The sequence below is a fragment of the Lygodium microphyllum genome, chromosome 28 (assembly GCF_053477565.2).
Source record: "Lygodium microphyllum isolate KBCC chromosome 28, Lygodium_microphyllum_v1.1.10, whole genome shotgun sequence".
Taxonomy (NCBI): Eukaryota; Viridiplantae; Streptophyta; class Polypodiopsida; order Schizaeales; family Lygodiaceae; genus Lygodium; species Lygodium microphyllum.
In genome coordinates, this window is record NC_141162.1 from 8108771 (window position 1) to 8123907 (window position 15137).

At 38.7% G+C, this 15137-nt stretch overlaps 1 pseudogene; it reads right to left on the reverse strand.

Annotated features, from left to right (window-relative positions):
* Positions 1 to 13817: 13817 nt before the first annotated feature.
* LOC148011166 (malate synthase pseudogene) lies at positions 13818 to 14695 on the reverse strand (annotated as a pseudogene).
* Between the last annotated feature and the right edge of the window lie 442 nt (positions 14696 to 15137).

The following is a 15137-nucleotide window of genomic DNA, read 5'->3' on the forward strand; positions in this document are numbered from 1 at the left end:
AACAAGCATATTTCCTTTCGTGCAAGAAAACATTAACTGCATCTCAAGCTGCTCAATTGTTTTCATTAACCATGGTTTACCAAAAGTTATTATTCCAGATCGTGATTCTAGATTTTGCAATAGCTTTTGGACCACTTTGTTTGCTAATTTAGGTACAAAGATTGATTTCTCATCTACATTTCATCCTGAAATTATGGGCAAACAGAAGCTACTAATAGTACAATATTATATCTTTTGCGTGCATACACAATTTCAAAACCACAAACATGGGATACACACTTGTATTTACTTCATTTTGCATAAAATAATACACCACATACATCTACACAGAAAGCACCTTTTGAAATCATTTATGGACATAGATTGCCTACACCTATTAATTACATCATTATCAAACAAAGTTAAAGCTACTGATAGTATTGCCAATACGCATGCTATTATTTTTGCTAAAGTCAAAGACATGATTGCGAAAGCCCAGAAATCATACACTAACCAAGCTAACAAGGAAAGAAAAGCTATGAGTTTCAAAGTTGATGATTATGTTTGGTTACATATTGAAAAGAGAAGATTGCAAAGTGTTGAGAGACACCCTGTTGTTAAGTTAGCCCCTAGATTTTATGGACCTTTCAAGATCATTTACAAAATCAATGACAATGCATTTAAATTAGAACTACCCCAACATTGGAAAATCCACAATACTTTTCATATCATTTTGTTATGACCTTTTAGATGTGAATTACCTATTCACCCTATCTATGAAAATCCTCCTTTGTTAGAAGAAGAAACTCAAATCCTTGAACCTAAAACTATTCTAGACATTGACTTTATGACCACTAGAACTGGCCGTAGATACTCTAGATATTTGGTTAAGCTTAAAAATCATCCTGTTGAAGAGGCCCAATGGATGCACCCCTGTGACCTAAGTGCTTACCTCTCACTGCTCACTTGAGCTAATAGCAATTGAGGACAATTGCTATCCCAACCCGGGGGTATGATACTAGGAGGCATATTCCACGATGGATTCCGTGATGTTTTGCAATGGATTTTGTAAAACTATATTTATTTGCCAAGGCTCGTACACAATGTGGATTCCTTGTACAAGAAGTTGACGGGAACGCCTGTCCTTTTTGGGCGCCATGTTAATTTAATGTGCACGTGGGTGATTCCATGGTGGATGATTTCGCAAAATACATTTTTAAATTAATGGACGTTTATGAGTTTACTCATATTAAATTAAGGTTAGGACAGACTTCCAACCTGTTTATTTATTTTGTATTTTATGACTACTAACTATTCACTTTTGCCAGTTTAATTTTAGTATTTTCTAACAATTATGAATGCTTCAGTTGATGTATAGAGAAGGCGGCGGTGGTGTTGGGAAGCACTGGGCAATAGCGTATATTCAAATTACCTAGAAGAAATTATCATTTTTGATGGGCGCACATCTTATAACTAAAGGCACAGTGCTAATATTTATTTAGGCATGCTTATTTATTGAAGCACTTGATAAATATTTATTATTTTGTATGTGCATGGATGCATAGTTCAAATATTTCATTATGGGACATTGTATTTGGGCACAACCTAGAATTTTGGGCTGCCCAACCGTTTTATTCTTTATTTAGACAAAAGCAAACACAAAAGCTAAAGCATGTTAATTGTAAAATCGGGCTATTTTTTAGCTTTGAGATGAATAAATTTATAAATACATGCCTTGTGAAGCACTCACACAAAGCATGGGGGGAGATTGTACCCAATTTTTCTTTTTGCCTCATGTCTTGCAAATCTTCTTTCTTACTTGTTGAGTTTAAGTACAGTTCTTTGTTCTTGGGGACCTTTTGGCGCTTGCTACGTATACATACATCATCCGATTTGTGTACCAATGGCATTGAGGATAGTCATCTTTTTATAATCAGTAATACCATTTTTTTGAGAAGAGTAGTGAATGGTATATTCATGAATGAAAACCCTAATTATTACAATAATCATCAAAATCATTTGAAATGTATTCTCCACCATTATCATTTCAAAGTTTTTTGATGCAACGACAAGTATAAAGTTTTGCAACTTTTTGATATTGCTTAAAAGATAATAAAGCTTCTATTTTGTGTCACAATAGAAAAATAGTGGCGTATCTTGAGAAGTCATCAATAAAAGGTCATGAAATATTGATATTGAGATTTCAATGGAGAAAAATGTCCACAAATATCAGTGTGAATAAGATCAAGCAAACCTCTAGAATGAGTTGTGGTGGAAATGGAAAAGGGTTTGCGAAAATGCTTTCCAAGTGCACAATATGCACAAATACCCATATGAGGATGACCTTTGAATTCCATACCTTGAACAAGGTCAAGTTAATAAAGATCGACAAGCTTAGAAAAATCAGAGTGAACAAAGTGATGATGCCATGTTTTACTGTTAAGATCTCCAGGAGCTGTAACAACATTTCCAACATCTTCATTTTAAGATAACTCAAAAAGATTACCATTTCAAGGAGCAACAACTATGGTTTGGCCATCTTTCTTAATGTGATACTTGGTATGGTCAAAATTGAAAAAGAGACCAAGATCCATAAGTCTTGCAACTAAAAGAATATTTGTTTGTAGATCTAGGACATATGAAAGTCCATGTATAATTCTTGTTGAAGAAAGATCACGGAGATATAAATCACCTATACGTTTGACTTGATAGGTTGTGTCATTAGCAAGATAAACCAATTTCTTGAGAGGAATAGAATGATAATTATATAACCATTGGGACTAATATGTCATGTTTTTTGTAGCACCAAAATCAATAATAAAAAGAGATCCATCACGAACATGAAGTATCCTTTCCAGAGAGATAAAATAACGTACACAATTTGAGTCTTAAGTAGTGCTGTCATGTATAGTAGCATATGCTCTATTACGATCTAAACCAAAATGCCTCTTGAAACATAGATGGGTTAGATGATCACTCTTTTTATAGTAGTCACAAGGACAATAATCTCTGGATAAATGTGGTTGTTTCTTTGTAATAAGAACATTTTTATTGCAATAAGAACAATTTCTATTAGGAAACATGAGACAAGAGAAGTTACCACCATGATGACTTCTACGTGTATACATGGAGAGGGATGCCTTAGAACAAGTAAAGCTTAGTTGATTTGTTTTGACTCCATGTCCTCTTGTGAGATCATAACTATTTCTTGATTTGTGTGTCGTTATTCATGTCATTGTGAGTATTCAATCAAAGATATACAAGCTTGATCAAAATTTATCCCATCTCTATTAGATAATATGGTAATAATATTATCATAAGCATGATCCTTTCAACAGTGTCAAGAAGATGTGTTACCAATTTCTTTCATGGAATAGCATCACAAACATCAGCAACCTGATTGATAATGTGCTTGAATGATTTGATATGTGTTGTCATAGAAGTTCCGATGTTATATTGTAACTTAGTGAGCTGACTACGAAGATAAAGTATTTTTGTAATAGATTTCTTCTCAAAATTTACTATCAAATACTCCCATATAGCTTGTGAGATTGAAAGATTACATATATCAAGCATAAGAGATTATTGAAGAGAAAAAAGAATATACCAACAAGCTGCTTTGTCACGTGTGACTCACGCATTATAAATAGTTTGCCATTCTTCAAAGATAGGTCCTTTAGTTGCAAGGGTATTATCATGAACCTAATCAATTAGTTGAGACAGACATTCATAATTACCAAGAATAATATCATGCAAGTCATCGCCTTCAAGAATTAGCAGCATCTTTACGTTCCATCTAAGAAATCCTTATCCTTTAAAGTGAGGGATGGAGTATTGTCCAGAAGGAAATGTGTTGATAGTTATAGAATTTGACGTAGTTGACTAAGAGAATATGTACAATATGAGATCACAAAATTTGCACACCATATACGAAATGACAACAAAAGTGCAGCAGAACAAATTGTATGTAGAAGCTATGTTGTAAGGAAAGACGTTTAGTTCAAAAAGTATACTCCAAAAGAAAGAGACCCAAGATAGACAAAACATGGGCAAGAGCGAAGTGACCCAAAATAGACAAAACGTATGAGATGAGAAATATGAACAACACCCAAAAGGTTATTGCTTTACTTTTTGGCCAAGAATAGATGACGATCTAGCGATTTTTGGTAGAATTGCAAAAATGCAAGAGTAATCTGCATGAAAAGGTATTGTCATGTTTGTTTTCCTGTTTCAAGTCCAGTTTACCTGAAGACATAACTTTTGACACAAAACTCAAAATTGAGCAGGGATTTCATAGAAAGAAAGCTTGTGAGTCCTAGGACATCATGAAAACTGGTTTTCTTGAGAAAGGTGTTTCCTTAAGAGTTTCTCAAATAGAAACTTTTAGGGTGTCCAAGCAAGGCATATCTACAATTCAACATATATATGCACTCTAAATGATAATTTGGTGGACTTCTTCTATGCTTAAATTTCATAACATAAGATACTCATAATATACATAGTACATTAAATTTAACATAGAAAGAACATGAATCAAGAATATATAGATACTACATATAGCTATACTTCTTGATTGTCTTCTTCAAGGAATTGGTTGTAGTCGACGATCATGATAGCTTTGATACCATGTTGAAATATAGAGAGAGAGAACATATGTATAGAGAGAGAGAGAGAGAGAGAGAGAGAGAGAGAGAGAGAGAGAGAGAGAGAGAGAGAGAGAGAGAGAGAGAGAGAGAGAGAGAGAGAGAGAGAGAGAGAGAGAGAGAGAGAGAGAGAGAGAGAGAGAGCATATACACTCCCAAAGACTATATCATATAGATCACAATATGCTACATATATATAGGTGAGACCTAGTCTAGATAGGGTGAGCTATATATAGCTTCAAACATCCTACTGTTGAGATGCTGACCTAACTTAGCTCCCTCCTTAGTGCCAATCCTTTTGTGACCTTTTCTAAGGAGTTCCAATCAGATGTGATTCAAGATCCAACATTCTCTTGCGTACCTTGTTGTTAAGCATGGTTATTGTGTTACGATCTTGGTAGGAGTTGGAGGTGTTATGAGTGGATGTAGCAATGGTGTAGGAGGAGAATGCTACATTTTGGAAACAAGTTTTTTGTTAGTAGGAGGATGCTCAAGAGCAATGACAGTATCAGCTAGTTGCATATCAAGCTTCTTAATTGGATCTTACTATGCTATTCAAGAGCAGTTGGCACATGCAAAAATGGAGACCATCATCTTGCACACCCAAATAGCCAATGTTGAAGTAGAAAATTACTCAATGCCCATCAAACCTAATGTTCTAGAGGCCCTCTTATAGTGACGTTAGAAATAGAAAAAGGGGGATTGGGATGAGATAGTGCATCCATCTTCTCTACTCTTTGTGATCCATATTTTGTACTCTCATCCTTGATAATGATGATGTCATTAATGTAGATGCACAATACTAGTACCTAGTCTTGGGCAGCTATGTCTCACTGGTCCTTTACTCCCCATTCTTGTTTCTATGAGTGCCACATCTTCGACCTCAACACTAGGTACAACTCCTTACATTGGCTTTGTGGCTCAAGTTCTTGAATCTATTCTGATACTATTTGCATTTGCATTTATCTAATGGATGTGACTTCTGCCCAGGTTACTCCAAGAATTGCTACAAAAAAAGGTAAAATAACAATATTGGAGGAGCTTCTAGCACTGAATAATGATGAGGATGAGCAAGTGTAGCACTAAATCATGATGAGGATGAGCAAGCTTGAAGTCTCTTGTTGGATTTATTTGATTAACTTGCAAGTGGCAATTCAATTGGCTTGTAAGTAGAGCTACTCATGGAACATTGTAGTGCCTTGAAGTGGCAAAATGTGAAGCTACATAAATGTGTTTGAATTATGGAAGCTGACGTCCTTCACTTCTTGGATAGTACCAAATTTTAGGTGAACTATTTGCTCGAGGAATTGTGGCTAAGAAAGTCTCCAACAACTTAGTTATATTGACTAGGTTTGATCACTAGAAGGTACAAACGCTCGATGGGGTGAGGAGTCTAACAAAGCTTCTACTCTAGCCCAATCGGATTAGTGAGTTATAAAGTAGTAGCGACCATGTCAATAGGATGAGCTATGTGTAAAGCAGTAGTGGCTCTTTGAGCCCAAACACAGTAGGAGTCACCAAGTGTGCTAACTCCACGATCCTCCTTCAGATATCAAGAAGAACTCTCAACTAATGCAGCTACAAGGTCAACATACTACTGCAAAGATGTTGTCATCCAATTGGTTAATGGACATTTACCCTTTAGATGATAAACAGATCCACCAAATTCAGAGATGGATCATCTTGAATAGCATTTGGTGGTGGCTTGCATCCTTGGGGGTTCACTATATATATATCCTCTATATAACGTGCATTATTTATAAATATCCTAATCTCTGAATTTTTCTTGAATTAAAAATTTTTCCTTTTCTATTCAATCTGTAAGTAACCCCTTTATATGATACATTTTTGTGTGTAAAAAATGTATAAAAATGGTGTTTTAAAAACTCCTTATTTTGAGCTCACGCTATATATACATATATTTATGAGTGAGTCCCCCCGCCCCAAGCTTGCATCAAATGGAACCCAGGGAGTCCACCTTATAGAACATGCAAGATACTATGTGAGAGCAAAATAAATAGAACTATCTTTAGTAAAATTTATAGGATTATATTTACAAAAGGGTCTTTTAAATTACAATTTGAAAAAAATCCGTAACTTTAGCAAAGTAAAAGGGGTCATTTTAAGGCCTTATAGCATGTAAAGAAAGGCTCTTTCTTAATATCCTTTGAACACGTGTTATATGGATGATTTCTTATAGGTGGACCCTGACGCAATGGGATGACTTACAACGGGAGGTTCAACAAGCTACTCAATACCTTGAAATTTTGGCAACTAAGTTGTTCTTTGATGTTTCATAGCCTCTACTTTGGAACCACATTGACAAGTGGTTGCAAAAACATCACTTGAACTATCATCCATTGCCACCCTTACCTTGGTAACATGTTGGTTTGTAAAGGGTACATCACTGGCCTCATCCTTCTCTATATCCTACAACTTTGATTCCAGGTTCAAGTCCTGCTCTAGTATTTCCTCCAAGTCTACATATTATTGTTCCTTTCACTTATCCAATAGGTTAGGATTGGCCTACTCCAAATGATTAAGGTAACATCAACGACTAACTTTGGTAGTGGGTTGAAGTCCACGGATGCATACCATGTGTTGGGCACTAGACAACAAGTGGTGAACCAAATGCCGAGGAGTCAAGAGGCACATTTGAAAGAGTTAAGAGTCATGAGTTCTCTCTGTTTTTATTTGAAGATTAAGTAGGATGTATTCATTACAATGTATTGTAATATACTCTGATAGAATGATGTATTCTAAGAATAGCAACAAAGAGCAATGTTTAATGAGCACACTATTTTAAATTTTGTTTATATTCTGAGTTATTTTTATTATTTCACATAATCAAGTAATGTATCTTCAATATAAAACTATTTGTGTTGGGTTTAAATACTGGAAATTTCTATATTTCTTAAGTGTATTCAAACTCGATTAGACCTATGTTGCCACCCTAGCCCAAATATGACCTTAAGAATCATTAATTACTTTTATGATGAGAAGACAACCATCCTTTCTCTCTATCTATGTGTGTATATGTATATATGTGAGTGTATGTATAACATATATAACTCTAATCTCTCAAGCTTTTTGATATCTAGCATTAGATTATGTGTAAAGAGCTTTCCAAGCTATATTTGGGTGTCCAAATACCCCCCTTAGCTTTTTTTAATTTTCTTGTGTTTGCTAGTCTCAAGCAATACACATTTTGATATAGATATATTTCTTGCAATCGCCACCTATCCAAGTTATCATGCTACTTGGATTGCACAAAGATAGCAATGACGTATAACATACTCCTTCATAACGATGATAAATCCAATAGCCAATCGAGCTAAATAAAGATACATATGGAGGAAATAGAGAAGAAGAGAAATCGATATAATATATGATCAAGTCTATAGAGTAGGAACAATTGAACATCACAACATGCACTCCAATATGGAGCTCGAATTGTCCCATAACCCTTGAGTTTATATCTTCTACATGATAAGTAATCCCAATTTCACTCTCAACCTCATTCAAAATCATAATCACAATCTTAAATTCTTGGATACAGGGAGCAGCTATAGGAGGCACTGATTACAAACTGATTGGGGTATTACATTTGAATGAAAGGCTGATGGAACAAAGAAATAATCAGATGTTTTCTTCTCTAATCAAATGAAGCATGCACATTCTGGTACTATAGTCTAAGAACATTTGGCATATGATTAGCTGATGGGAGAAGCGAGGGGACCCTAGGCCTACTGATGGAGGCAAGTACATAGTCTTGCTGAGCTGGCCTGTAAAGCTGGTGACCTATGTGTATATGCTGTCGAGTGAACACGACATTCCAGTTTTAAAGTCGTGGACTTTTTCATTGACTATCAATACTCGTCAACCAAAACTTGTGTGTAGTCCTTCAAAGCTTACAGCCACCTAATAATAATTGTCCCAATCAACTATCTTCTATATGAATTCAAAAATTGAATGTCTTCTCAAAGCAATGTATTTCCCAAGAAAAGCCAATTCCAATGTGTATGATATTCCAAGTTAGATATGTGTGCATAACTCTTAATCCTAATTTTGATCTCAATTTTTATAACCAAAATCAATAACATAAGAGAAAATAATCATAGATAACTTAAAAAGAAAAGAAGTAAGAAATAAGAACTCCCTATATCTATGTAGTTTGAACTATCTTGAAGTAGTGTGCAACTTGTTTTCACTATAACTTTCTCCCATGAACTCAGAATATAGATATATGGGTATTCAAATGTGTTGGAACAAGTTTGGTTGACGAGGCTGCATGAGTAGAATCGCAAAATTAGGCTCTTTGTAAGAGAAAATGATGGTTTTAAGCCAAGTGCTATAAAACACATATTTATTATTATTTACGACTCATACATACTGTTTTAGGCTCTCTTATATATTTTATTTCAAAAAATATAATAATATCTATTAAATATGTTATTTATAAATAATATGACTATATGTATAAGGGATGTGAGCCCCTCAAGCCCTTCTCTCACCCATGGTGTCAAGTCGTGTTGGAATGCATGTTGATAGCGCCAACTAGTGCCCATGAAACATGTCCCTCGTGCCTTTGGCACCTTATAAAAAGCTTTCATGCCTTCGTGCCATTGTACAATATAACTTCAGGCCCTCAAGAGGGGCCCTCCATTTTTAAGCCCCTTTCACTTGTTGCATCCTCATGTCGTGTCGTGTGACGCTTCCACAAACTTGTGGGCATGCCAAGTAGTGGGTAATACCCCATGAGGCGGGCTTCAAGAGGTGTGTCTCCCCTATCCCCAAATGGATCCATGGCGGGTTCCTCACACTTGGTATCGAGTTCTAGCCTGCACGGAGGTAACCCCCAACATGGCATAGAGCCGGGTTCAAGCTCTTGTGACCACTTCTTTGGCAATGCCACCCTCCCACCCCAACCTTCTCGACAAGACCGAGCATGTGGTTATTAGGTTCACGATAAAATAACTCTTACTCATGACATGGAGGGGGAACAAGACTCCTTGATCCAGGAGGGTAAACCAATGGTTGACCCCAAAGCGATCACCTGAGAAGACTCCTTCAGTCTGGAGGATAAACGAATGGCCAAATTCTGTTTTGAGCCCCATGAAGACTCTTTGAGCCAGGAGAATAAACAAACAGCCACATTCTGAAAGCAAACCGGAGAAGACTCCTTGCACTGGGAGGCTAAAGAAATGGGCAACCCCTATACCAATGATGGAAACCAAGAAAGCTCCTTGTGCCGAGAGAATAAACAAAAGGCCACCCACCTTGTGTCCCCATCAAAGATCTCAAGAAAGAAGAACTCCTTAAGCTAGGAGCCTAAAGAAATGGCCACCCTTCAGGTTGCAAGACTTTAGAGTCATGCATCGGAAGTATCGCGGAGCCATGAGACTAAAGAAATGGCCATCCCCCATGCAAATGAAGGTGATCTAGCAATCTCCTTATGCCAAGAGAAAAAAGTAACTCTCTTGCCCCTGCAGCAGTGGAAAGGACAAAATGAGAAAAATTGAGCTCTATGAAGAGAAAGAAGATCCAAATTAGAGTTCTCAACTCCTTGTCCCAAGGTGAAGGATGAGACTCCCAAGTCGACTCCCGAATCTTGATCCGAGTCCGCATTTAGGAGAAAGAGGGTGGCATTTTCCACACAAGTGACCATCCACTCCTATTAGTGGGATGAGGAGATAACTCTCTATACCCAACTGGCTGAATTTGAGGGGATCGAGCCCTCACATAGCAAAGCAGAGGCAACTGCTGGGGTGCCTCTTGTGTGGACCAATCATGGTGATTGGATCTTTGGGAATGGATCCCAAGTGGTTGAGTTACACCTCAATGCAAAGTCTGTGCTCACCATGAAGGTGAATTTCAAGGTGATCCCTTTTCTTGAAAGTCCTACTTGTGTGTTCAAGCCCATTCTAGTCTTTGGACTAAAGGAGTGTAATATTTTTTATGAGATCAAGGTAGTTGGTTGGCTGGATGATCAAAGCAAGTTGGTTCCAAGGAGACTTCACCGTCCGAGTCATTCAACCTTGATGCAACTCATCATGGAGCAAGACACGTTGGAACGAGCTAGGTGCTTGCATATGGAAGCTTTAGTTTGCCATGAAATTTTCAAAGTCAAGAGTTATAAACAACAACCCAATCTCATTCTTGAAATTTTTTCTTTTTAATATGTCTATTTACCCAAGCTTGTCTCCGTTACCGTGTAACTCTTGAAGTGTTGGTAGTTACCACCTTGTTCTCCTCTATCTTCAGAATTGTTCCAATCTATGCTACATTGACTTCTCGTGATCTAACTTATGTGTAACGGTAACTCTCAAGCTTGGTACCACAAATTCCATAGGTAGTACTAGAGCCTCTAATCTGTTGAGATCGCAAGCTCAACACGTGCGGACATTGATGATGGACTGCCTGGTTAGATGAGTCCCCACATCTACACTTAGCATGCTGGTGGTCATTATGATACTCACATGGCCACTTACTTATCACTTATTATATTTAATTTGTTACACCTACCTACAACTGGCAAATATATAGCGCCAGTCGATTAGTGTAGTCTATAATGCATTGTTTGACTTAGTAGGCCATTTTCCTTAATGTTGTATCTTATCTATACTTTGTGTATATTCTACAGTGTGTGGAAAAAGAAGAAGAAATCAGCAAGAAAACATTTTGGCCTCCATCTCTCTTCTTGTGTTCTTGAGTGAGCTTCCTCTTGTGCATACAGTGTGTGTTTGGCGTAGCAGCTCAAGCAAGTCTCCCCACCACTCAATTATTGACATGGTATCAAAGTCATGCCACTGAGAAAGACTGATTTTGAAGGCTGAAGTGAAGAAAAATAAGAAGGGTTTGAGTAAGGAAGCAATGGGTAAGAAGCTCTTCCATTCTTCCACTCTTTCTCTTGGATAGTGCTTATGGAGGCACGGGAAGCAGGGTAGAGTGAAAATCTCAGATTGTTGTGAGATTTGGTGTGCGATCAGAGCACTGTATATTCTATGAGTAAGCCCAAAAGAGCTTACCCACAATTTTTTTGGACATCTAAGGATGTTTTAGGCCCCGTTTTAGAGCCACAAAGTTGCAGATAGTAGTTTCAGGGTACACTCTAATCTCGGCTATATTGACCAAAAGTGGTTGCACATGTTAGAGATTTCAAGTTTGTAATTTTGGAGGTCTTTGTCAGGAAGAAAACATAAGGCTTATCTACAAATATGTCGCAAATTACATGTACTATTGAGCAATCATGAAAAAGGTTGCTTGGTGTATTATTGTGCAATTGTGAAATGCTACGGAAGACTAGCTTGTTATGTTGTATCCTTTTTTGTGATCATAGCAGAGAATAGTGGAAATCCCATTATTGAGAAGCTCAACAAGAACAACTATTCTTCATGGAATTTTCATGTGACGAACTTCCTCATTGGAAAGGGCCTTTATGAGTTTGTTTTAGGTGAAGAAAATGAGCCAGAGTCGACTGCAGATGAATTAAAGGCATGGAAAGAGTGGAATGCAAAAGACAAAAAGGTGATGTACTAGCTATCTGCAGTCATTGATAATACTATGCTAGGACATATCAGGAATGTATAAACTTCACATGTAACTTGGATAGTTTTTTAGAACATGTTTTGAGTAAATACAAAGGCACGAAAGATTCAACTCAAGCAAGAGTTGAATACATTGAAGAAAGGCAAAATGTTTGTCAATGAGTATGTATTGAAGGTGAGGAGCATTGCAGATGCTTTAGCACTGATTGATGCAATGCTTGATGATGATGATTTGGTTTCATCCACATTGAGTGGACTCAATAATGAGAAGGCATGGAAATCATTTGTTACTTCAGTATATGTACCGAAGCCATTTCTAGATTTTGATGAGTTGGTCTCTCTCATGATTAACAAAGAGATTGATATGCAAGGTGACTTGTCTAAAAGAAATGGTGAACACGTCCAAGCATTTTACTCAAGCTAAAAAAGGGGCCATGGTAGAACCTCTTCGAGAGGCGGTGGTATGGGACATGCTGGCGATGTTAGCTATATATAGTCTATCTATATATAGCACCCCTGTTAGCTATATATAGTCTGTCTATATATAGCGCCCTAAGTCCCCTCTATATTTTCCTATCATGCGTGCTCAGTTGATGCACTTCTGGGGTTCCACTTTTGATGTCTCGTGTCTCTCTTCTCCTCTCTCTTCCTCCGTTCTTCGTCTCCCTCACGCACTCTTCAACATGGTATCAGTGCAAGCACAGGTCGGTATAGCTGAGAGTATCTTTCCTTGTTGTACCTGCCGTCAGCCATGGTAACCTAGCCCCCTCCTAGCCCCCTCCGTCTCTCCCATTATGTTCATCGCGAGGAGGCTCCTCTGCCTCCACCATCACCAACATAAGGCTTTAAGGCCGCCATGCCCTGCCTCATGGAGATGGCCGTCGGAGAATCAAAGACAGCAGACCAGGGCCGAGCTGCTGCTGTTCTCATCGGCAAAAACCAGAGAATTGCAGCAAGAGCATCAATGGCATGCCTGCTACGACGGACCAGAGAGACGCCGGCTCAACATCCCTTGTCACGCCTGCCGTGGTTGACGAGCACGGAGGCTCCCCTGCCTTGAGGTGGAAGAGCTACGCAGGTAAAAACGGTATCAATAATGGTAGCAATAGTAGTAATAACCAGATAGAGCCCGTGAAGAGTAACAGGTCTACTCTTGACCACAAGGGTAAGCTTGTCATCAACCTATGTGGTGTCCCGCACTCCCTGGCAACATCAGTGCAAGAACAACAGAGATTATAGTTTGACACAGAGCTCATCACATCGCAGCCATGATACAGCAGAGCGTGAGAGGGATGGTTATCGTGGTGACAACTCTCGAATTGAACGAGACTGGGATTTCCGGGAGCATCTGCGCGCATGTCAGGTAAGCCGTTTTGACAAACGAGGTCTTCGACAGAAATTGTGATCAAGTCGCCTTCCTCTCTCCTTGCCTCCGGTCATCACCGGTGCCTCACCCTTCTCTCTGTCTCTCCTTCCTGCACAAGCAAGTCGATGCTGCATTAGACCAGTCACTCACAGACACGTAAAAGCCTGGCTTGATTCTTTCATCACGAACATTGCAGTTGCATCCATGTCTTGCATCTCTGTGATTTCATCGAGACAAGACTCCATAACAGGTGCTAACCCTATCTTCTTGACAGCAGCGAACCTAATCCCAATGCTCGCAGGTGAGCCCTGCGGAATGTTGCCTCAGTGCATACAAAATCTCATTCATCTGAAAAACTGTTGGAAGAGTCTCAATTAGCACGGTGGCTCTTATGCTGCCTCGAGGAACACCTAGCAGATCTTGTGCTCTTTCAAATACCGAGTTCCAAACTGCTGCTTCCCTTGAGTGTTGCATCTTGGGCAAATAAAAGAAGGGGTCGTAACAATTGTGCTTGGACCTAAATGCTGCATGGTTATGAAAGAAATAGAGGCCAAAGTCACAAAAAAAAAACCTGTTGCAGGCTCTCCATCTATCTCAATATGAGCTTCTGGAAGATGCCAACCCCTTGGCCGCACAAAAGGCACTGCTGTTGAATCATTTAGTTTATAGAGCTTATTCCGTGCCTTGTCTTCAAACTGAATGGTTCCATTCACTGCATCTCTAAGATTAATATGACCCCTCATTGTATTACCCCATGAAGGAGCTAAAGAGTCCTCAAAGTCCGCCATGAAGATTTTGGCTCCAAAATTCAATGCATTTATAACCATCTTCCGCTCCACAGGACCTGTAATTTCCACTCTCCGATTTGCAATGACAGTTGGTGTCTTGGCACACACCCAGTTACTATCACGAACGAGCCTGGTTGCTGGATCGAATGAAGGGACTTCTCCTGCATCATACTTGGCCTACTACTCTTTTCTGCATGAGAGGGCATATTTTACACATGGCCTGAATGCCCTCTCCAAAGAGGCTACAAATTGGAGAGCCTCCTTTGTCAGGACAGTCTCACAACCTGCGTCCACACGCCCACACACAAGTACACCTGCAGGAAGCTCCAGACTCCCTGGTTTTACTGAACAAAATTCCTGATGGGCAACCATTGGAACTATTCACAGGGATGCTGAGGGGAGGGACTTGGCCACAAAGACGCAGGCCATGATATAACAAGCAGTTTGCTAGCTTGGAACAGGATGGGAATGGAACAAGCAGTGCTTTAGAAGATATCAAGCAGTTTGGCCCAGCCATGGCAAGAAAGAGAAAGGCATCATCATAGGAGAAGCAAAAAGGGCCCAAATCTCAAAAGACAGACCACATGGATGGACATGGATCAGTTGGTACCTTGAAGGATGGTAGCAAGCAGTTTAACAGCTTGAAATAGGATGGGAATGGAACAAGCAGTGCTTTGGAAGATAACAAGCATTTTGCCAGCTTGAAAAAGGATGGAAATGCAACAAGTGATGCTTTGGAAGATGAGAAAAAGCTTATTGGAAGTAAATTGGAGAAGAGTTCTAATAAATCAGTGTGTATGATTATTCAATCAGA